This window comes from Rutidosis leptorrhynchoides, chromosome 8 (assembly GCF_046630445.1).
Source record: "Rutidosis leptorrhynchoides isolate AG116_Rl617_1_P2 chromosome 8, CSIRO_AGI_Rlap_v1, whole genome shotgun sequence".
Taxonomy (NCBI): Eukaryota; Viridiplantae; Streptophyta; class Magnoliopsida; order Asterales; family Asteraceae; genus Rutidosis; species Rutidosis leptorrhynchoides.
Window position 1 is genome coordinate 104,151,026 of NC_092340.1, and position 23,758 is coordinate 104,174,783.

The 23,758-nt window shown below is 32.2% G+C and overlaps 1 long non-coding RNA gene across 10 annotated transcripts; it reads left to right on the plus strand.

Annotated features, from left to right (window-relative positions):
• Positions 1-15,499: 15,499 nt before the first annotated feature.
• Positions 15,500-20,267, plus strand: LOC139865037 (uncharacterized). 10 transcript variants are annotated; one of them, XR_011764579.1, is made up of 11 exons: positions 15,500-15,832; positions 15,964-15,980; positions 16,020-16,609; positions 17,331-17,391; positions 17,470-17,837; positions 17,932-18,055; positions 18,262-18,350; positions 18,783-18,886; positions 19,025-19,070; positions 19,154-19,216; positions 19,961-20,267. It is a non-coding gene; the product is annotated as an uncharacterized lncRNA (long non-coding RNA). The 10 variants fall into 10 exon arrangements; XR_011764584.1 differs by lacking the exon at positions 15,964-15,980 and having other exon boundaries at positions 16,020-16,116; positions 16,368-16,609; XR_011764578.1 differs by having other exon boundaries at positions 15,500-16,609; positions 17,470-17,572; positions 17,725-17,837.
• Positions 20,268-23,758: the final 3,491 nt, after the last annotated feature.

Genomic DNA, 23,758 nt, shown 5'->3' on the forward strand with positions numbered 1-23,758 from the left:
ATGTATTAATATATGATGTGTAAATCTTAAAGTCTTCCGCCGTGATTGTTCAAAAAAAAAATGTATGTAAAAAGTACGGTGTTACAATTTGGTATCGGAGCGTAGATTTGGCAGTATGTGCACTGTGTACGTGACCTACTCCCAAACTTATGAATGTGTCGTGTCAAACATCCAAGTGGGGGGACAAGTGAATGTAGAGATATGCACCTATATGATTGTGATTGGTGATAGGTACTAACGGATTATCTACTAAGTTTTGTGTGAGATGTTGTGATAAGACAGGTGTGGCAATCGATCGAACCCTGCTGCTGACCCGTTGACCCCAGTATCTCCAGAGTTATGTCAGTGAGTCCTGATAAGAGATTTGACATGTCCAGAGAGTGTACCAGAGCATTGAGTAGAATAAAGATACATGTTTCATCAGTGATAAAGTGAACCTCGAGATATGTATGGAAAGATAAATGAAATAGGACAACGACAATCGAAACCAATTTCGGCAACAATCCCTTAAGCGATGAGTTACATGTGTGTGAAGAGCGGTCAGGGGTGCAGGTGGGATCGATGTGTTGATAGATAAGAAGATGACTTCTTATTTAGAAAGGTACGCCCTTGTTACATTGTTTTAATTATTATGTATCCTTTGATTGTGAACAAACACTTATCTATGTTTGTTATATATTGTTCTTGATTAAAACCAGTTGTGACGTGATTGCTTCTTCCTAATAAGGTAGAAGTAGCCAGTGGTTTAACGGCATTAGTCACAACAGTTGTGTTAGTAGCTACTAATGACATTATTGGGATTTACTCCCTTTGATTGACTGTCATGCTTTCTGTGATTGCCATGTTCTGTGAGATTGGGCAGATATGATGCGTTAGATATTCTTGCCATGATTAGTGAGAACTATTGGTTTGTATTGCATATGCTTATGATACCGCATTACTATTATACTCGACTAAACATAGTGATATGCATGATTCGATAAGATTACGTAGGGCTTATATAAAATACATTTCTTTTACTTGACTTATCGGGACACTCGTAGTGGCCCGTAGAAATTAGGGTTGAATAGTAGTCCACAGGTGTGTATGATGATGGACTTGAACCCTGTGTTCTGTTGATATTACATGTGATTCGCTAGTATGTAAATCGTAAACGAACCGTTAAGTGTGATATTAGCCCTGTTATTTATATGCATGATTAGACTGGCGATGTAAGATACATAGTGATACCTTAAGGAATTGTTTCCTTTCCTTCACCCTTACAAATTTTATTGTGACCTTTAGAAGTGAGCGGGGGTGCTGCCCCTTGTGTTGCGTCTTTAGAAAATAGTGAAACCTTTGACCTGAATGGGTATTTGTACCCGATTCGTGTTGTGACTTGGAAAGAGAGCAGATTGTTAAGCAATGTTTGAAGTTGTGATTAGTATATCATTAAGATGAAATGGTATACCTACATATATTTCTATTCACATATGATTGTGTGACCTTTTAGTTTGAGTTTTATAATATTCGGGAATTAGACTAATAATGCCCGGACTGTTAGTGATTTACAAGTGGTGTGACTTAAGTAATTGGAGATAAACTACTGTGATAGTTTGTCAGTAATGACTAAATAAGAGTTAGTTAGGTAACCATGTGGGAAGAATTCATGGTGGTTGATAGCATCAGACTATTGGGACTGGTTGATTAGTGAAAATAAAATAATAGAATAGTAATTTTCCTTTTATCAACACTTAATTGGAAATTGTGTACCGTGATAAAGTGTAAACCATATAGGAGTTTCCTTAACAAGTAACTCAGAATGAGGGTATGATTTAGTGAAATATACTCGCGTCAGGCCAACGGAAGTATATTATAGTAAATCATACAGGAATTCTGAGAAGCTGAAGGAAATTTAGTTGACTTGAACCATACATGGACCGTGAATTGACTGTTGGACAATGAATTGTTTGTGTATATTATGACTAGCCTAGACAATTTTAATAAATTTAAGATGTGTTTTATGAACATAAGTACAGAATATAGTGAAATAAAGGGAATTCAATGGTCATTGTTTTAAATTTGAAGGAATTTAGCTATGTAAAAAGGTTAAACCTGACAATAAATACGTGAATTTGATCGTATTGAATGATATAAGGACCTGATTTTGGACCTTGACTGATGAAGTGACTATGGAAATTGCGAATACTAGTGACGAATGATATGTGCTTAGGCTGTACCTTGCAGTCTGTGTCTAGTGTATGTGACTAATTATACACCCAGTGCTCACGAAGATGGTGAATTCCGTTGTTGAGTTGAAGTCGATGGTGAATACCAATGTAAAATATCAACTTTTCCATTATTAGTGTTGGGAAGTGTGTTGATTGTGTACCCTGACCAGATGGTGATGCCTGGACTATATTTGTGTCTAGAGATTAATGTAATGTTGTGTTTTGACTGTGGAGCAAATCGCTCGTTTGTGTCAACTACATTTTGTGTTAAGTTAAATGTGCATGTTAGTGTAATAAATGAACCCTTAAGTGTCAAAGGGGGTGGCTGTACGACTATTCCAATCGCATAGTGTGTGTCTGGAATTATTATTGACATAGAGGGTAGTCTTTTCCATGTGACTTGTTTAGTGATGCCTATATCAAACTCTGATGTAGTGTTAGGCATGAATTAGCTTAAGGACCATAAGGCCAACATTAAGTGCCATAGGATGATTATCTCTTTTCTTGTGACTAGTGGAAAATGGGTAGTGGCTCGTGGTGATTGGGGTGGGTTCCGTTGTCCGTTCTTGTTGATGATGAAAGCTTAGAAATCTTTGGACAAGAAATGTGATTCTTTCTTAGCTTATGTGATTGATGTAAAGAAGGAAGAGAATGTGGTGTCCGATATTTTCGTAGTGTCTGAATATCCCGAAGTATTCCCTGCGGAATCGTCTGGCTTACCGCCGATTAGGGAAGTTAAATATAAGATCGATTTAGTTATAGGGGCTACGTCTGTTGCCAAAACTCCGTATAGATTAAGCTCCTTCATAAATTCGTGAAATGATGTCCTAAATTCAAGAACTGTTGGACCGCGGGTTCCTTCGTCCGAGTTCTTCGCCGTGGGTGCACCAGTGTTATTCATGAAAAAGGAATGATGATACAATTTAATGTGTATAAATTATAGTAAATTAAATAAAAGAACAGTGAAGAAATAGTATCCGCTTCCTAGGGTAGATGACTTATTCGATCAGCTTCAACGAATTTCATTCTTTTCAAAAAATAGATTTACATTCGAAATTTCATCAGGTTCATGTTGTTGAATCTGACATTCCTAAGATTTCATTTCGTACACATTATCGTCATTATGAGTTCTTAGTTATTCCGTTTGGGTTAACCAACGCTCCAACAAATTTCATGGATCTCATGCATATGATGTGTAAACTGTTTTTGGATAAGTTTGTTATCGTGTTTATTGATGACATCTTAGTGTACTCCAAAACCGAATCCAAGCATGCTGAGCATTTAAGACAAGTGTAAGAACTCCTAAGACGTGAACAATTGTGTGTAAAATTTTCAAAGTGTGAGTTTTAGTTACATGAAGTTCAAATTTTGGGTCATGTTATCTGTGATGAAGGTATTAAAGTGGATCCAATTAAGATTAAAGTTATGGATATATTGTACTTGTAGTGTACATCGTATAATCTGCACCAATCAAAAAAAAAATTTTACAGTATGTCTCTTCGTAGAAGGAGGTGAATATACATCAGAATAGATAGCAAGTGTTGACTAAAGATTACGATTGTGATATTTGGTACCATCTTGGTAAAGTCAATGTGTGTTGTCTCCGCAAGTGTAAAGTGAAAGATAAAAATCAGATTCTACCTCTTTAAGATTTAAAAAGTGGATACGAATAAGAAGTTAGTGGGGGATATTGTTAGAATTTTGAACCAAAAAAGTGATCAAGTTGCATATGAGACAGACGTCACTAATGCTTGTGAATGGAAGCATAGTTGTAGGCACCGAAGAGTTGATGACCTCTAGATACCCTCATATATTTAACAGTGACTAGATTCCGAGGACGGAATCTTCTTAAGGGGGTAGATTTGTAACATCCTCGCTTCAGGCCTAGTAGAAATGACACATTTACCCTTATGGGTTAGTATAGTGATTTTAATAAGGGTTAAAGCCATAAATAGGCCATATACTTTCATTTTTGTCTCAATGTAGGCTATATACTTCATAAAATACCAATGTAGGTCATATACTCTTAAACGTTGTACTCATGTCAACAAAAATTACCTGCTACCCATACAAACGGTTAAATTGATTATTTAGCTTTTTTCTTTTTTTTAAAAAAATATGACAGAGATCAAATTTTTTATTTTTTTATGATATGTATATTACTTGTTATTTTCCCCAATTTTCTTGTTCTTCTTCATCTCTTTATCTTTATTTGAGTCAAAATTAAACAAATTGTTGCTGAATTTAATAAATCGTTGCTGTACAAAATTAAACAAATTGTTTCTTTGAAAATAGGTTATTAAACTAATTGTTGCTGTACACCAAGAACACCATGAATAGGTGGAGTCAAATTTAAACAAATCGTTGCTAAATTTTATCAAATTGTTGCACTTTATGAGATGAGTACACTTTTGGCCATAACAGATCTTCGCCTGTCAAAAGGGAATTTTGCCGTAACAGACCCAAATTCGGAATCCTTGGCCGTAACAGAGATTCGCCGGAATCCGAAAACTTTGTCCGAGATACGTTGGTTACTCCGATTTAGATCTGGAACCACTAAACATTTTTCAAAGAAATTGATTTCACATACGAAGAAGACGTGACTTTGATACAAATCTGAATTCAATCTTCACCTAATCGAACGGTTAAGGACGAGAGATGGTTGGAATTAACCCGATTCATGCCTTTAATCCTTTCCTCACATAAAGCATGAGGTCCCCATCCAAGGTGTCAGACCTACATTCACCCAATTAACATCATGCCACGTGTCTACCCTATATGATTTTCTTTATTTTTTTTAAATTATCCAAAAATAAATAAACGATTCTCCTCCGATCCCTATTAGGTTTCTTCACCCTACACGGTTTAGGGATGGCAACGGGCGAGAAAAAACCCGTGAGCCGCAGGTATCCGATCCGTGACGGGTGGGTAACATCATAAATTCTTACCCGCGGGCACGGGTACAGGTAAAAATTTATACCCGCCGATGGGTCGCGGGCGGGTCGCGGGTTTATACTACCCGCCATGGGTAAAACCCGATCCGCAAATCCGTCCACTTTTTTTTAAATTACCCGTGAGTTTATACATACAATTATTAATTTTAAAAGTGATTTTAGTTATAATATAATAATTATTAGATATAAAATATTACATATAAGTAAAAAAAAATAATTTTTTAGTCATTTTACATGTAGTTTGTATATATGTGGTTTATAATTAATAAAATTTTTGACTTTTTAATATTTTTTTTTACTAAGTTGTATATTTTTATTACCCGCGGGTTACCCGTAGGTCACGGGTACCCGCGGGTCACGGGTGATAAGGCTAAAAAGGAACATATATTTCATAGCATTATCCCCCAAGAAAGACAAGATTTTAGTTGCAATTGTTCCATTTTCAAGTAATATTCGTTTATATTAAATAAGTGCGAAGACAAAAGGCAAAAACGACGAATTGAAGACACAAAGGTCCAAAAAGCTCAAAAGTACAAGATACAATCAAAAAGGTTCAAATTATTGATGAGGAACGTCTAAAAATGACAAGAGTACAAGTTACAAAACGCAAAGTACAAAATATAAAATTGTACGCAAGGACGTTCGAAAATCCGGAACCGGGACCAGAGTCAACTCTCAACGCTCGACGCAACGGTGTAAAAATTACGAGTCAACTATGCACAAGAATAAAATATAATATTTAAATAATTCATAATAAGAATAATATTAAATAATAAAAAGTTGTTAATTGAGCATAGTTCAGGGGTCATAAGTGAAAATTCAATTTCTAAATTCGCCTATAAAAGGCTTTGTAATCGTAATGTAAAAACACACCTTTTTCTATCTTTTTCTTATTTATCAATATCAATTATCAATATCTATATTCTATATCTCTATCATAATGTTAACTTAATAAGATATAACAATAATCTTAATTTTAATTTTAAATTATGATAATAATAAGATTTATGATAGAGATCGTTTGAGTGTGTAAGTCGAAATTCTGTCCGTGTAACGCTACGCTATTTTTAATCATTGTAAGTTATGTTCAACCTTTTTATATTAATGTATCGTAACTAAGTTATTATTATGCTTATTTGAGCCGAAGTAATCGTGATGTTGGGCTAAAATATTAAGAAGGGGTTATTAAACTTTGGACCATAATTAAGGTTTGGGCAAAAGACCGACACTTGTGGAAATTGAACTATTGACTATTAATAGATGGGGGGTATTGTCTAATTGAGTGACAACTCATTGGAGTCTGTCGAACCTATCTTCAAATTAATTAACCTAATAATTAATAATGATTATGGTTGTCCTATTTAGTGATGTTCATATGGAATCTGTTATAATCATTTAATTAATCAATTGGGTTGGGTAATTGATTATTCATTCTGATCAAGTGGATGAATTAATATTCATAAACTAATTAAAACAGGGGTGGATTACATACAGTGATAACTGGTGTAATTGTTGACAGAAGTGATAACTGCGTCACAGTTTAAATTCTTAATCAGTTGGAATATTTGACTTCGGGTATAAGAGTAATTTGACGAGGATACTCGCACTTTATATTTATGACCGATGGACTATTATGGACAAAAACCAGATAGACGTATCAAATAAACCAGGACAAAGGACAATTAACCCATGGTAATAAATTAAAATCAACACGTCAAACATCATGATTACGGAAGTTTAAATAAGCATAATTCTTTTATTATATTTCTCATCGTATCTTTATTTACTGTCATTTTATTACTCGCAATTTTATTTACTGTCATTTTATTTATTGTCATTATTTTACGCACTTTAATTATCGTCATTTATCTTTACGCTTAAAATATAGAATCGACAAACCGGTCATTAAACGGTAAAACCCCCCTTTTATAATAATATTACTACTTATATAATTATATATATTTTATATAAATATAGTAAGTATCACCAGCTCCCTGTGGAACGAACCAGACTTACTAAAAACTACACTACTCTACGATTAGGTACACTGCCTATAGTGTTGTAGCAAGGTTTAGGTATATCCCATCCGTAAATTAATAAAACTTGTGTCATATTTTGTAGTATTTTGTATTAAAAATAATACTATTTCGTACCCTCACGCTACATCATCAAGTTTTTGGCGCCGCTGCCGGGGAGCGCTAAAACGCTATATTTTTAATTATAATAATATTGAAATAAAATATAATAATATAATAATATTGAAATAGAATATAATAATATAATAATATTGAAATAGAATATAATAATATAATAATATTGAAATAGAATATAATAATATAATAATATTTTATAATCTATTTTGAATCGTAAAAGATTTAAAAAGTCGTATTTATTAAATACTTCAGGGGTATATTATGTAACTTGTAATTAATAATTTCTATTATGTCGCTTTCATGTGAATAGTAAATTAATTAATTTCTTTTCATTTACTATTCATGAATAGTAAATGAATTAAAAAAAAAAATTTTGAAAAAAAATAATAATTATAAAAAAATTATTAATTTGTAAAAAAAAAATCTTTTTAAAAAAAAAAAAAAAAAAAGGTTGTAAAAAAACGTTATTTTTTTAAGAAAAAAAATTCGTTTTTAAAAAAAAAAAAAAAAAAAAAATTTGTAAAAAAAAAAATTCGTTTTTTTAAAAAAAAAAAAAAAAAAAAAATTTAAAAAAAATTTTTTTTTTTTAAAAAAATAATAAATAATAATTTTTTTTTTAAGTTTTATTACCTTTAGATTTTTAGTATTAAGTTTAGTTTTGCCATAGTTATTTTTATTTCTAGAATTTTTAGGTTTGCCGTAAAATCCCTTAAGTGCTTATTCCTTAGACTAAGTTTTAGGTGCTTTAGAATTTTGCGACGCCATTTTTCGCGCTACTTTCTTATTTTTATTTTTCGACGCCTATTTTTCGACCTTTTTATTTTTCAACATTTTTCGACGCGCAATCTTTTTCTCTCTTATTTCTCGCCATTCTAGTTTTTAGGACTTAGATTTTTTTCTACTTCTTCTCTAAATTTCTTAAAATTACGAAAATTTATTTTAAGTGGTTAAATTGATAGACATCAAAATTTTCTGGTTCGTAGTAATAGTTGGATTTGTACGTGGACCGGGTTATTGGAGCCAAACAGTACTCAATTATATTGAGACCAAACGAATCCTGCCCCTCTGCTGCATCTTTTGGCTATTCGAAACGTGGGCAAAATCAGAAAAGTCTATTGATTGGATAACTTATTATAATTTTTCTTTCCTTTTAAAAACTAATAGGATATTCAGTGAATGCACCGAGCAAGACGTTCACCGCCGGTCATACGTTCACCACCTGTAATTCGATCAAGACATCGTTTAACAAATATCGCCGCCGTTGATTTTTCTTTAGAATCGTCATCTAGTCGACCAAGTACTCCAATTTAAATTTCCGATAATCCATCTTTTGAACCCGATTTCACAACTAAGAACCCGGAAGATATTCAAGGACAATTCTAAGATCCTGAACACCAAAACGTTAAATCAGAATCCTCTAGTGATTCGGATACAACAAATCCAATCATGGAAAATCTAGAACCTCTAAGTATGGAAGAACGAATGAGAGCTAAGCGCACGGGCCAAGGTCACGCCATTATTAAGCCAGAAGTTAATGCGCCAGATTATGAAATCAAAGGACAAATTCTACACATGGTAACTAACCAATGCCAATTCAGTGGTGCACCGAATGAAGATCCTAACGAACACCTTCGTACGTTTAAAAGAATTTGTACACTATTCAAAATCCGAGAAGTGGAAGATGAGCAGATCTATCTCATGTTGTTTCCCTGGACTTTAAAGGGAGAAGCCAAAGATTTGTTAGAATCGTTACCTGAAGGGGCGATTGACACATGGGATGTCTTAGTTGAAAAATTTCTTCAAAGATTCTTTCCGGCATCTAAAGCCGTGAGACTTCAAGGAGAAATTGTTACGTTCGCGCAAAAGCCAAACGAAACTCTATATGATGCGTGGACAAGATTCGGAAGGATGTTGAGAGGATGTCCTCAACACGGTCTAGATACTTTTCAAATAGTGCAAATCTTCTATAAAGGCGTAGACATCGCTACACGAAAAGACATCGACATAACAGCTGGTGGTTCCATTATGAAGAAAACCGCAACTGAAGCTTACAAAATTATTGATAACACAGCCTCCCACTCTCATGAGTGGCACCAAGAGAAAGATATATATCGTTCATCTAAAGCGGCTAGAGCCGATTCTAGCCATGACTTTGATTCCGTTTCAGCAAAAATAGATGCTTTCGAGAGACGAATGGAAAAGATGAATAAAGATATTCACGCAATACGAATTAGTTGTGAGCAATGCGGTGGACCACACTTAATGAAAGACTGTCACATTGAACAAACGATGGAACAACGTGAGAATGTTGTCTACATGAACCAAAGGCTGGAAAATAGTTATCAGAATAATTATCAACCGCCAAGGCCAAACTTCAATCGAAATCAAAACATTCTTTACAATCCAAAAGGACCCGACAATAACTCGTATAACCAACAAGGTCCGAATAACCAACCAACTCAAAACAACACTTTCAATCAACAAAGACCTGGCTTGTATAAACCACCACAACAAACCGAAGAGAAAAAGTCAAATCTGGAAGAAGTGGTATTTAAGCTAGTTGAATCTCAAACACAATTTATTGAAACTCAAACTCAAACGAATGAGAGGTTTGATCAGTCATTTAGAACTCAACAAGCTTCTATTTTGAATCTAGAAAAACAAGTAGGTACTCTTGTTAGATTGATGAGTGAAAGGAAACAAGGAAAGCTACCGAGTAATACTGAAGTAAATCCTCGAAATGAAAATGTTAATATGGTTTCAACAAATTCTGAAAAACCAGCATCAGAAGATGGGAAGGTTTTAGATGAGAGTAACAATGAAGAAGTTACACCACCACCACCCGAGTATGTAAAGCCAGTGGTGGCACCATACAAACCACCCATCCCGTTTCCAAGAAAAGGAGTTGAATATGAGCAAGTGATAGGTAATAAAGATTGTGATACCTCTGGAAAGAAGAAGAAGAAAAAGAATAAGAAAGTACAAGAAACAAAAGCCGTAGAAGTAAACCCGGTGAAGACAGTTCCACCAAAACCTTCTCCTAGGATAGGTGATCCGGGTGAATTTATTGTTCCTTGTCTACTTAGTGATTGTGTCATGTATGATGCACTAGCAGATTTAGGTGCAAGTGTAAGTGTTATGCCTCTTTCATTATATAAGAGATTAGGAGTAGGTAAGTTAAGTCCAACGGATATGAGTGTTCGACTCTTTGATCAAACCATTAAACACCCAGTTGGAATTGTTGACAACCTACCCGTTCAAGTAGGCAATTTAACCTTTCTAGTCGAATTCATTGTCATTAACATAGAAGAGGACCCAAACATTCCTCTAATTTTAGGTCGACCATTCTTAGCGTCCACCAAGGCGTTATTTGATGTAGGAAATGGTAGAATGACACTTAGTAGTGGTGACAAATTGATCACCTTTATGATTCGAAAGACTAAATCTCCACCAACCAAAACCGTTGAACCAGCAAAAACGATTGGTAAGAACCATGTTGTTTTACCAACTCCAACGGTAATACTTAGCAATAATGAAACGCCTAAGTGTGGGGAAAATGAAGTAACACCTAATGATGACATGATAACAAAGAACCCCGTTGTTGATACGAAATTAAATGATCCCGTTATTAATAGTTCAATGAAGAAACTTATTAAACGGATTCGCGATGCTAAAACCAAGGGGAACTTTAAGTTATGTAACCGGTTAGTATCCAATCTATCACCTAAAGAAAAGGAGAAACTAGTTGAAATTGTGGATATTACACAGGAATCCGACCAATGGCTTAAAGAAAAAGTCACGGATATGCAAGTTGATTATGGACCAAGAGAAATTGACGATGAAGCTAATCACAATTTCGACACCACAGCTACCTAAGTGTGGGGATATTCAAATGTTCTAAAAGGAAAATGTTGTCGAGAGTTAGTTGTTCTGTTCTCGTGTAGTTCCGAGAATGGAATCCGATTGGTCTTTTCCGCTAGTAGACACTAAAGAACTAGTTTTCTCCCTCCATTCTGAATCTTTTTATTTAGTAGGTTTTATATAAAATTAATATGCTTTTTAAATTTATGTTTTGAATGATTTTAAAAACAAAAATTTACTTTATTTCATTAAGTTTAAAAAATAATTTCTAAAATTCGTCGTGAGTTAAAGACTAGGTCGTTGAGCCGAAATTACTTTACCCGAGGGCGGGGCGACAAATTTTGTTATCATTATTTTTAATTTTCTTGATTTAAAGTATGCCAAAAATATTATACTTTATAAATTTTTGAAAAGTGGGGTTATAAACCAAACTTCAAAAATATATATATATATATATATGTTTGTATTTTATCTTATGTACAAAACAGGGTAAAACAACGCACTTTCAAAGACTGTCATTAAAGTTCAGCAAAAGGTACTAATTTTGACGACAAGACGCAAAACAACAAATATGATATAACAAATGAAGGAATGAACGATGAGGCGCCATCTATCATTCGACGAGCTTTGTAATTACAAACTCGGTATTTTTAATCACTTTTCTACGCTAATCACCCTCATGAATTTAAATTATAGTCTGATTTCATGCAAATGAGGGCATTGCATGATCTTAAGTGTGGGGAAGTGTTATAAATTCTCTCAGGTTTATACTTGGTTTATTTGCCAAATTTTGTGAAAATTTAAAAAATTTTCAATTAAATGAAGTCAAAATCATGTTTATACATATTTATGAACGGTGAAAACTAGGTGATAATACCGAAATTATCGTTACCTCGGAAAGGACATAAATTGAGAAACACCCTAAAACGATTGAATTCATTTAAAATGGAATAAAGGAGAATAAAAAAAGCAAAGAAAGAAACTAAGTGTGGGGAGAGTGTACCAAGTTATTCAATTAAAAACTATCTATCACATGTTTCTGTAAAGTTATTGCAGGTACTTTTGTTTTGGACGATTTTAATCAGTATTGCCCAATTTACTGTAAGAAAGATGGATCTACACGATGAATCAATTCCATCATTAAAAGGAAGTAAAGTCTTCCGAAAAAGAAACGCGCTTCTTGATTTAGGTCATGAAGTTGTCGTCCAGACCAGCTGTAGGTTGACGAAAAATCTAGAAAAGTCATCTCTAAAATCAGCAGGAAATCCACGGACCTCAGCATCAAACAGGGTCGCCAAGTGGTCAGATTTATCCTAACCATGAGAAGGATTTATCTCGTACAATGGGGAGGCACCGTGCAAATTAGCTTGATAAGACTAATGAATCAGATCCCCAGAAAGGATAATCTCCTTTAAAGATCAAAAATCAGCTTTTAAGCCTGATATTACTCAATCCTTGAGATTGACCTTAAAGATTGAGAATTCAAACTCATGGAATTCGATGATATCTAAACTCGAGCTTGAACGAGAAAATATTTTGATAAAAATTACAAACCGATTTGTTTTCTGAAAACCCATTTTCAATGCGTTCATTACCATTGAACGTAAAATCCTAGGAATTCACCTGGAATTCATTAGGTCACCTGAACCAAATCGGGTGTCAACCGTAAGAACGGTGGTTGCATAGCATGGTCGGAGACAGGACCTTGTGCCAGACCGAAAAATTATAGGATGATCTTTACTATTGCTCCTACCAAGGATAGTTCTAGCATCCGACACGTAATTAGACCATGAACAAATACATGTCATTAGACATTGCCTTAACAGTTTCTTGTTCATCACTTTCCTTTACAACCGGACGGTAGTTTACCGAAAGGTAATATACGGAACAAGTAAACTGGATGTGTGCTTTCCGATACCGGGATAGCAGTGGATTACACGAGCCTAAAAGTTTTAGCCAAAATAATGATCCACAAATATATTTTGCAACACCGATGATGGATCAAATCAGAAAACTTGTCTAGGGTAAAATCTAGCTTGAATTTTCAAAAGATCAAATGTTTTCATAAAGATCCAATTTCCTAAAGGATCTAAATTTTTATAGTCATGTGAGACTGTAAACCGCCTTTCAAATGTGCACTTTGATTTGGAAACCGAAAGTAAATCGGCTATTTGATTGCAAGTGTCGTTGACCTAAACCCAAGGCAACTGTGGATGACACACCCACCTTTAACCATGGTTCTATCGTTACTATCATTGTTTATAACACCGTATCAAAATCACTGATGTATAAAGTGTGAAGAATAAAGAAGTGATTCTAGTATGTTTTTATTTCAAGACTGTATTGCTTGAGGACAAGCAACGCTCAAGTGTGGGGATATTGATAAGGCTAAAAAGGAACATATATTTCATAGCATTATCCCCCAAGAAAGACAAGATTTTAGTTGCAATTGTTCCATTTTCAAGTAATATTCGTTTATATTAAATAAGTGCGAAGACAAAAGGCAAAAACGACGAATTGAAGACACAAAGGTCCAAAAAGCTCAAAAGTACAAGATACAATCAAAAAGGTTCAAATTATTGATGAGGAACGTCTAAAAATGACAAGAGTACAAGTTACAAAACGCAAAGTACAAAATATAAAATTGTACGCAAGGACGTTCGAAAATCCGGAACCGGGACCAGAGTCAACTCTCAACGCTCGACGCAACGGTGTAAAAATTACGAGTCAACTATGCACAAGAATAAAATATAATATTTAAATAATTCATAATAAGAATAATATTAAATAATAAAAAGTTGTTAATTGAGCATAGTTCAGGGGTAATAAGTGAAAATTCAATTTCTAAATTCGCCTATAAAAGGCTTTGTAATCGTAATGTAAAAACACACCTTTTTCTATCTTTTTCTTATTTATCAATATCAATTATCAATATCTATATTCTATATCTCTATCATAATGTTAACTTAATAAGATATAACAATAATCTTAATTTTAATTTTAAATTATGATAATAATAAGATTTATGATAGAGATCGTTTGAGTGTGTAAGTCGAAATTCTGTCCGTGTAACGCTACGCTATTTTTAATCATTGTAAGTTATGTTCAACCTTTTTATATTAATGTATCGTAACTAAGTTATTATTATGCTTATTTGAGCCGAAGTAATCGTGATGTTGGGCTAAAATATTAAGAAGGGGTTATTAAACTTTGGACCATAATTAAGGTTTGGGCAAAAGACCGACACTTGTGGAAATTGAACTATTGACTATTAATAGATGGGGGTATTGTCTAATTGAGTGACAACTCATTGGAGTCTGTCGAACCTATCTTCAAATTAATTAACCTAATAATTAATAACGATTATGGTTGTCCTATTTAGTGATGTTCATATGGAATCTGTTATAATCATTTAATTAATCAATTGGGTTGGGTAATTGATTATTCATTCTGATCAAGTGGATGAATTAATATTCATAAACTAATTAAAACAGGGGTGGATTACATACAGTGATAACTGGTGTAATTGTTGACAGAAGTGATAACTGCGTCACAGTTTAAATTCTTAATCAGTTGGAATATTTGACTTCGGGTATAAGAGTAATTTGACGAGGATACTCGCACTTTATATTTATGACCGATGGACTATTATGGACAAAAACCAGATAGACGTATCAAATAAACCAGGACAAAGGACAATTAACCCATGGTAATAAATTAAAATCAACACGTCAAACATCATGATTACGGAAGTTTAAATAAGCATAATTCTTTTATTATATTTCTCATCGTATCTTTATTTACTGTCATTTTATTACTCGCAATTTTATTTACTGTCATTTTATTTATTGTCATTATTTTACGCACTTTAATTATCGTCATTTATCTTTACGCTTAAAATATAGAATCGACAAACCGGTCATTAAACGGTAAAACCCCCCTTTTATAATAATATTACTACTTATATAATTATATATATTTTATATAAATATAGTTAAAAATATAGTAAGTATCACCAGCTCCCTGTGGAACGAACCGGACTTACTAAAAACTACACTACTCTACGATTAGGTACACTGCCTATAGTGTTGTAGCAAGGTTTAGGTATATCCCATCCGTAAATTAATAAAACTTGTGTCATATTTTGTATTAAAAATAATACTATTTCGTACCCTCACGCTACATCATCAACGGGCATGAGCGAAATATTTGTATCTGCGGGCGGGTAACGGGTCTCAACAAGAAAAAAAACAACCCAACGGGCGGGTCGCGGGTATATAAGATCCGCGCTCATTACCCGCTGGCGCCATCCCTAACACGGTTTCTATCTTCTCTCTCTCCCAAATTTAAACCCCAAACCCTTTCTCTGGATGATTACGCCGTACTCCGGCCACTTGAAGCAACGCCATCGACATCATTGAATCCGTAAGGATTTATCCAACAAGAAGATACTAAGTTTGTTTATTTTGGGGACAAACAACCATAACAACAAATTAGGGTTTGAGGGTTTCAACAAATTCGGGTTTGTACGCAACACATCAGATGAGTCAACAAATTGGTTTATGTTTTGCTGGATGGATTATGATTACGATCAATCGATTAGGGCTTTATAAAAATGGCGACGTTCATACATCATCTCTAACAACATCAAAAGGTATAGTTCAACTAATTTCTCTATTTTTAGTTATGTTTCGTCTGATTATTTGAGCAATTAATCTGATGTTAAAATCAGACCATTTTGTTGAGGAAGACTACGACGTTACAATTTTTGGGATAATGTCTCAGGTTTGCAGCGATTTAGGGTTTGCATCTATTGGTATAATTTTTGTATACTATCTCAGGTTTGCAACGATTTAGGGTTTGCAGCATTTATGTGATCAAACAGAGGTACTAGGGTTCGATTTAGGCTTTGCAGCGATTTATTGTTTGCAGGAAAAGGTATAACTCTTAGTACATAATCGAATCACAATCGACGTTTATGAAGCTGCATCAACACGATTTCTCTACAGGTTTGTTACTATCAACCATGAATCTATAAATTCTACAAAGAATATTTTTGTAATTGGCAAATTTTGTATATTAATTAGGCCTGTGTGGTCATGTATATTAATTAGGAAATTTTCGTTGTAAAATAAGAAATTTGTCAGATTTAGCTTTGTTAATGATAGTGTTTTACTGTATAATTACAGAATAGCAATGGAAAGGGGAAGTTGATGTCATTGTTGGCCCAAAGTCTACACTGGATTAACGAGATTAAACATTTTTTTTTTGTGAAGATGATATCTGAGTTTCTCATTAATGCATGAAAAAGAGGTCCAACTCATATACACGATTTGAAGTAGAAGATAATGGCATACTGTATAGTTGATGATTCATTGTTATTAACATGATGGGCATACAGAAACCTGTTTAGTCTTAATTTGGACTTCAGGTAATCGATTTGGTTCAATTTGTCTAATAATAGTAGTATTGTTATTTTTCTTTTATAAAACTCCATGTATTATAAATGAAAAAAATAAATAAATTTACAGAATGTAATGTTTAGGTAAGTATGTGCCTGTGAAAATTTTAAATCCAGATTGTTTAAGCAATATTAAAAACGTACCTGCAGACAAAATCAAAGTATTTTTTTTTTTTTTTGTAATTTGGAACTGATAATCTAATTGTTTGGGGTTTTGTTACTACATGTATATTGGGTTGGGTCCTAATGGCTTGAGCCCCGAAAATAGTTAATTCCTATACAATATGTTTGATATACATATATTCTGTGAAAAAAAATTCCGTTCTATCAATATGTCACAACCTTTCGTAATCACAACCATATCCCAAATGACAACCTAGAACGGAATATATGTATTTGAGATATGGTGGTCATTTTTAATAAGTTAACATTTTATACGATGTTATGTTCATTTTTAATAAGTACAACAGCTTTTTGAATCATATCGATACCACAAAGTCATTTGTAATCTGAACAGATCAAGTCAAGTCATTAATTTCTTGGTATAAATTAACAATCGTGAGGCATTGGATATTAATATTCAAAGATTAGGGTTTAAAATTTTGATGTTTTGTTTTTCATTTTTGTTGATATAGCAGATTAGAGTTTATTTATTTTTATTTTTTTTGCTGGCACACCATTAACACAACAGCTGCTTGAATAGCTGCCCTTTGCACCATCAGATCCCAAGGTGGTAGGCCGTTAACACCACTGTAAGCATTCACTTAGTTTATTACATACATATTAAATCTCATAAAATTCAGCTTTCTTATTGCACCTATCAATTGCAGGTTATGAGTTTTGATTGCTCAGTTAAAAGGATTGAGAAAGTGGTAGGTTAGATATGTTGCAGGATAATAACTGATACGTAGTATTTTATATGCAAGCAAACAGGTTGGTATTTATTTTGCAAACATTAAGGATTTGGGATTTATGATTTCAACTCTAAACTTATGATTATTGGAATTTTAAGTTTTGTCACTAAAAAATTGTCACAAACAAAATGAGTTGTTACTAACGATGATGGCTTCTTTGCTGTTAATCAGGTCAACTGGGTTCTCTTGCTTTGCCTGATGGCATCCTACATGTAGTCATTTGCTCATCCTACCATTTAATAGTTCATGAATCACCTACTATACTTAATATGAAATTTATTGAGGTGAGCATAGAAATAATAGACTTTTTAACACAATATGTGTTTTTTATATATATTTGTAGGGAATTTTTTTTAATTTCTAATGATGTGGTTGTAGGTAGTTGTTTGAGGCTGCATTTTCACAATGTTTATTTCATTTCAGTTTTCGATTAAAGCGGTCAGCGGTGTGTCGCCTTACCTTCTACTGCCCTCTTATAAGTCTGTTGCAAGTGTGCCAGAAGGTATTGGTTTACATGTTTGTCCTTTAATTTTTCTATTTGTTGCTACCCTTTATATGTTCTATCTTAAGGGTAAGTAAACATTAGATTTATTTGTATCCGACATCCCTGCAAAGTCTGAGAAAGTGACGTTCACAGACCTTATTAATGATACTGCGTCTATCCTTGATTCACTCAGCATTTCTAAGGTAATAATCTTTGGTGTGCAGGTGTATGGTATTGGTTCATCACTTGAGAGGCTTGGAAAATGTGTTATGGGTTATGCAGTGGGAATATTGTAGTAAAACTTAAAAATAAGGTAAGCTGGTCATATTTTTTTCCATTCCAAAATTTATTATTTATTGTTGGCACATAATCATATTGCAAACAAGTGATGAAATTATTGCCATGTTCTTGATTGTATTAATCATGAAACATTTTGTAGTATTTTATAAACATATAAGGTCTTTCAGTTGAATTGTAAAATATGGAAACATTATTTTTTTCTGTAGTTTGACTTTTCATGGTCATGCTTTGACCTTTTGTTTTTTGGTGATTTGCTGGGTATAATAACTTGTCTAAGGTGAATTGGTGTACGGTGAAATATCCATTTGACATCACCTGAAATCTATAAATCACTTAACCAAATATAAGACTTTAAGTAAGTCAACTAAATAAGTCAACTGAACTTTTTTTGCTATACAATATTGACCTTTTTCTTTTATTTGACTTTTACTTGGGCTTTTTACAGGGAGAAAGTGAAAAGTTGGAAAACTATTATTCCCCTGAAATAGTCGAGCGGTGTAAAGCCGAGCACATGGTTTGTGAGATGCCAGGCATGTTTATGATAACAAGGTTAGATGACTAATTTAACTAATTTGGATAGTACTCCAATTCTTTAATAGCTTTAAATGACAATACAGTTTAAAAACCAAACTAATAGTGTCTTACTAATTGTTGTGCTTGATGCCCATAAATTACACATATCGGAAGTCGATGTAAGGGAGACCAAAATGATGGGTGACAGAATATTGTTGGGGTATACGCTTTTTCAATTTAAATCTTAACCACCCTTAAAGCCAATAAAAGATGTATTAACTCTGGTTACTACTCATGGTACAGTTTCAAACGCAACATGTGTATTGCATACGAGATAGACTTGGTGAAATAACAAAAGGTAGCAAGGTAATATACTTCAAGTTGCTCTTTTACAACTTTTTTATGTATGGTTAGTGCATGGAACTTTATTACCAAGAAGTATTATATTAGTGACAATCTAATTGAAACGGGTCGAACGAGTGTTAACATTGAAACGGGTCGAACGCGACGGGTTCTAATGACTTGGGTCAGGTTGGGTCAGGTCGGGACTCATTTTTTTTAAAAAACTAATTTTTTTAAAAAAAAGTTATATTCTAAAAAAAATTATAAAAATTATAAAAATCAAAGTTTTTTCGCCAGTCAATGGATTGTGGGTTGATATGGCTACTTCAGCTTTTTCGCCAGTTAATGGATTGAGTTCAATCATGTCAGTTCAAAAGATGCTTTGTTTCATCGTAAAGCTGCAACATTAAATCCATCTGACTATAGTGAAGGATGTATACATTTACATTATTATGCAAATAATCTACAAAGTCTCTGGTTAGCATATCCACTTTTTGAAAACAAAGGTATATTAAAACAAACAAATGATTAATATAGACGTTTTAAGTTGAAATTAGTTTATAATTTCATAATTTTGTTGTATATGTTAGAAAATTCTTAACAAATTTTAATAATTATACTGAAATATGAAAGGAACTTGTCTATTACTTTGTCCCTTATATAAACTATTAGTATATAACCATAAAAATACAATGTTCATATTCAATCTAATTGATGCTTCATTTCTACTACATTAATGACATTCTCCAATTCTTTTTGTTGTTGCAGTGTGTGATACTTACAGCTATACGTAAGTTAGTTGGATGAAATGACTATGGAAACAAGCCATTTCGGATTAATGGGGCTCAAGAAAAAGCGAACAAATGTTAATAGTGGAGGATATGATGTGGAACGTACGGGCTTTACAAATAGTATAGCACTTCTAATACCTTCAGCCTTCTTTCATTGGCTCTTACATAAGTTTTGATAACATTGGTTGAATTAAAAACATTGTTTGTTTACATAACAATTGTGATGTTTTATATTGACGATGTTATGTTCATTTTTAATAAGTTAACATTTTATACTTAGTTTTTATTAGGGTCCGCCTTTCAATTATGTCAAAAGAAATAGAATTATTGAGGATTGGATGACCTACACATGTGATGCTATGCACTTAAAGGTCCATTTTTGTTTAATGTATCACAATATGTTTAGATATAATATTTTATTGGGATAGGTTTTATGTTCTTGGTTGTGGTCATACCTTAAATTGATATAACAGTAAAATATCCACTTTGTTTGATTAAGAGCGGCCGTGCAACGCACGGGCTCTTAAAGGCTAGTTTTTTATATTTTGGATATATATATATTTTAATTTTTTTTAACGGAATAAAAGGAATTAACAACTCACCAAATACATTAAAATGCCATTTAAGCTTGATAACAAGTTATCAGGTCAAAATTGTTTATATTAACACATAAATGATAAGTTTGTAGCTTACACTAGCATTTTTTTGGAGTATATAGCCTACAATGGAACAAAATGAAAAGTATATAACCTATTTGTAGCTTAAACCCTTTTAATAATTATGCGTTTTATAATTATTGTATATGAGATAATGTGCGTTTTGTGACAAGGGTCTGATAATGCTAAAAACGAACATATATTTCATAGCATTATCCCTCAAGAAAGACAAGCTTTTAGTTGCAATTGTTCTATTTACAAGTGATATTCGTTTAAATAATAAAAGGTGAAGACAAAAGGCAGATTCGACGAATTGAAGACGCAAACGACCAAAAAGCTCAAAAGTACAAAATACAATCAAAGAGGTTCCAATTATTGATAAGAAACGTCTCAGAATTACAAGAGTACAAGATTCAAAACGCAAAGTACAAGATATTAAATTGTATGCAAGGACGTTCGAAAATCCGGAACCGGGACCAGAGTCAACTCTCAACGCTCGACGCAACGGACTAAAAATTACAAGTTAACTATGTATATAAATATAATATAATATATAATTAATTATATAAATTATATATATATATATATATATATATATATATATATATATATATATATATATATATATATATATATATATATATATATATATATATATATATATATATATTATATTTATATAATAAAACGTCGGCAAACAAAGATCCAAAAGGTGCGAGCTGGATCCGATAGCTCCGCGACTCGCGAAGTTCTAAGAGCAAATGGGCCGCGACTCGCGGAGCCCCAAATTTTGAAACTGCCTATAAAAGCTCGCGCATTCTGAACGTTTTATATATCCTTTAATCTCTCTATCTATAAACGTGTATATATATATATATATATATATATATATATATATATATATATATATATATATATATATATATATATATATATATATATTTTAATTTTAATTTTAATTTCTAATAATAAGGGTATGTTAGCGAATGTTGTAAGGGTGTAAGTCAAAATTCTGTTCGTGTAACGCTACGCTATTTTTAATCATTGTAAGTTATGTTCAACCTTTTTAATTTAATGTCTCGTAGCTAAGTTATTATTATGCTTATTTAATACCGAAGTAATCATGATGTTGGGCTAATTACTAAAATTGAGTAATTGGGCTTTGTACCATAATTGGGGTTTGGACAAAAGAACGACACTTGTGGAAATTAGACTATGGGCTATTAATGGGCTTTATATTTGTTTAACTAAATGATAGTTTGTTAATTTTAATATAAAGATATACAATTGGACGTCCCTATAAAAAACCATATACACTCGATCGGACACGAAGAGCGGGGTATTTATATGTACGAATAATCGTTCATTTAACCGGACACGGGAATGGATTAATAGTCTATGGAATTATTAAAACAGGGGTGGAATTATGTACAAGGACACTTGGTATAATTGATAACAAAGTATTAAAACCTTGGGTTACACGCAGTCGATAACCTGGTGTAATTATTAAACAAAGTATTAAAACCTCGTTACAGTTTAAGTCCCCAATTAGTTGGAATATTTGACTTCGGGTATAAGGATAATTTGACGAGGATACTCGCACTTTATATTTATGACTGATGGACTGTTATGGAAAAAACCAGACGGACATATTAAATAATCCAGGACAAAGGACAATTAACCCATGGGCATAAAAAACTAAAATCAACACGTCAAACATCATGATTACGGAAGTTTAAATAAGCATAATTCTTTTATTTCATATTTAATTTCCTTTATTTTATATTTAATTGCACTTCTAATTATCGTACTTTTTATTTATTGTTATTGTATTTAATTGCACTTTTAATTATCGTACTTTTTAATTATCGCAATTTTATTTTATCCCAATTTTATTTATCGCAATTTCATTATCGTTATTTACTTTACGCTTTAAATTAAGTTATATTTATTTTTAATATTTTACATTAGGTTTTAACTGCGACTAAGTTTTAAAATCGACAAACCGGTCATTAAACGGTAAAAACCCCCCTTTATAATAATAATATTACTTATATATATATTTGTATTTTTATAAATTAAAACTAATATAGCGTTAAGCTTTGTTTAAAAGATTCCCTGTGGAACGAACCGGACTTACTAAAAACTACACTACTGTACGATTAGGTACACTGCCTATAAGTGTTGTAGCAAGGTTTAAGTATATCCATTCTATAAATAAATAAATATCTTGTGTAAAATTGTATCGTATTTAATAGTATTTAGTTGTAAAAATAAAGCTATTTCATATACACCTCGCATAACATCAAGTATTTTTTGGCGCCGCTGCCGGGGAACAAAATCTAGCTTAAAAGCCGGAAGCACAACGCTAAATATAAAAAAAAATTATTTTTAGTTTACTTTTATAAAAATACGTTTTTGTAAAAATACGTTTTAAATATTCGAAAATATAAAAAAAAACAAAAATATAAATATTTTTAAGTGTTTGTTAAATATTTAAGTTTTATAAAGTTTCTTTATTTTTATTTTATAAAAATATAAGTTTTATTTAAATATTTTGTGTTTATTTAAAACATAAAATCAAAACCGAAAAAAAATATATATATATAAATCTAGTTTTAAGATTCTTATTTATAAAATTATAAAATATTTCTATTTTTATTTTAGTTTTTAAAATATAAGTTTTATTAAATTTATATAAATATATTAATTAAATTAAAAACAGAAAAATAAAAAAATAAAATAAAAATAATTACGAAACCTGTCAAACGAAACCACCTAATCTGAAATTTCATACCCCGCGACTCGCGGAGTTTGTTGCCAGGTGTACCGCAACTCGCGGAGCCACCCTGACACGAGCAGAAGCCCTAATTCTGCATTAATTACGTGTAATTATTATTATTATTTATTTAAAAACCCTAATTAGGTTTTGTTAATTAATTAATTTAGTTTAGTTTTAATTATTTTATATATTTAGTTTAATTAGTTTAATTAAATTGTAAAATTAATAGTTTTAATAAATAAATAATATAAAAATAATATTTTTATAAAAATTGTACTTTTTACAACTTTAAGTTTATTTTTATATTTTGTATCTTTTTATTTGTTTTAGCGTAATT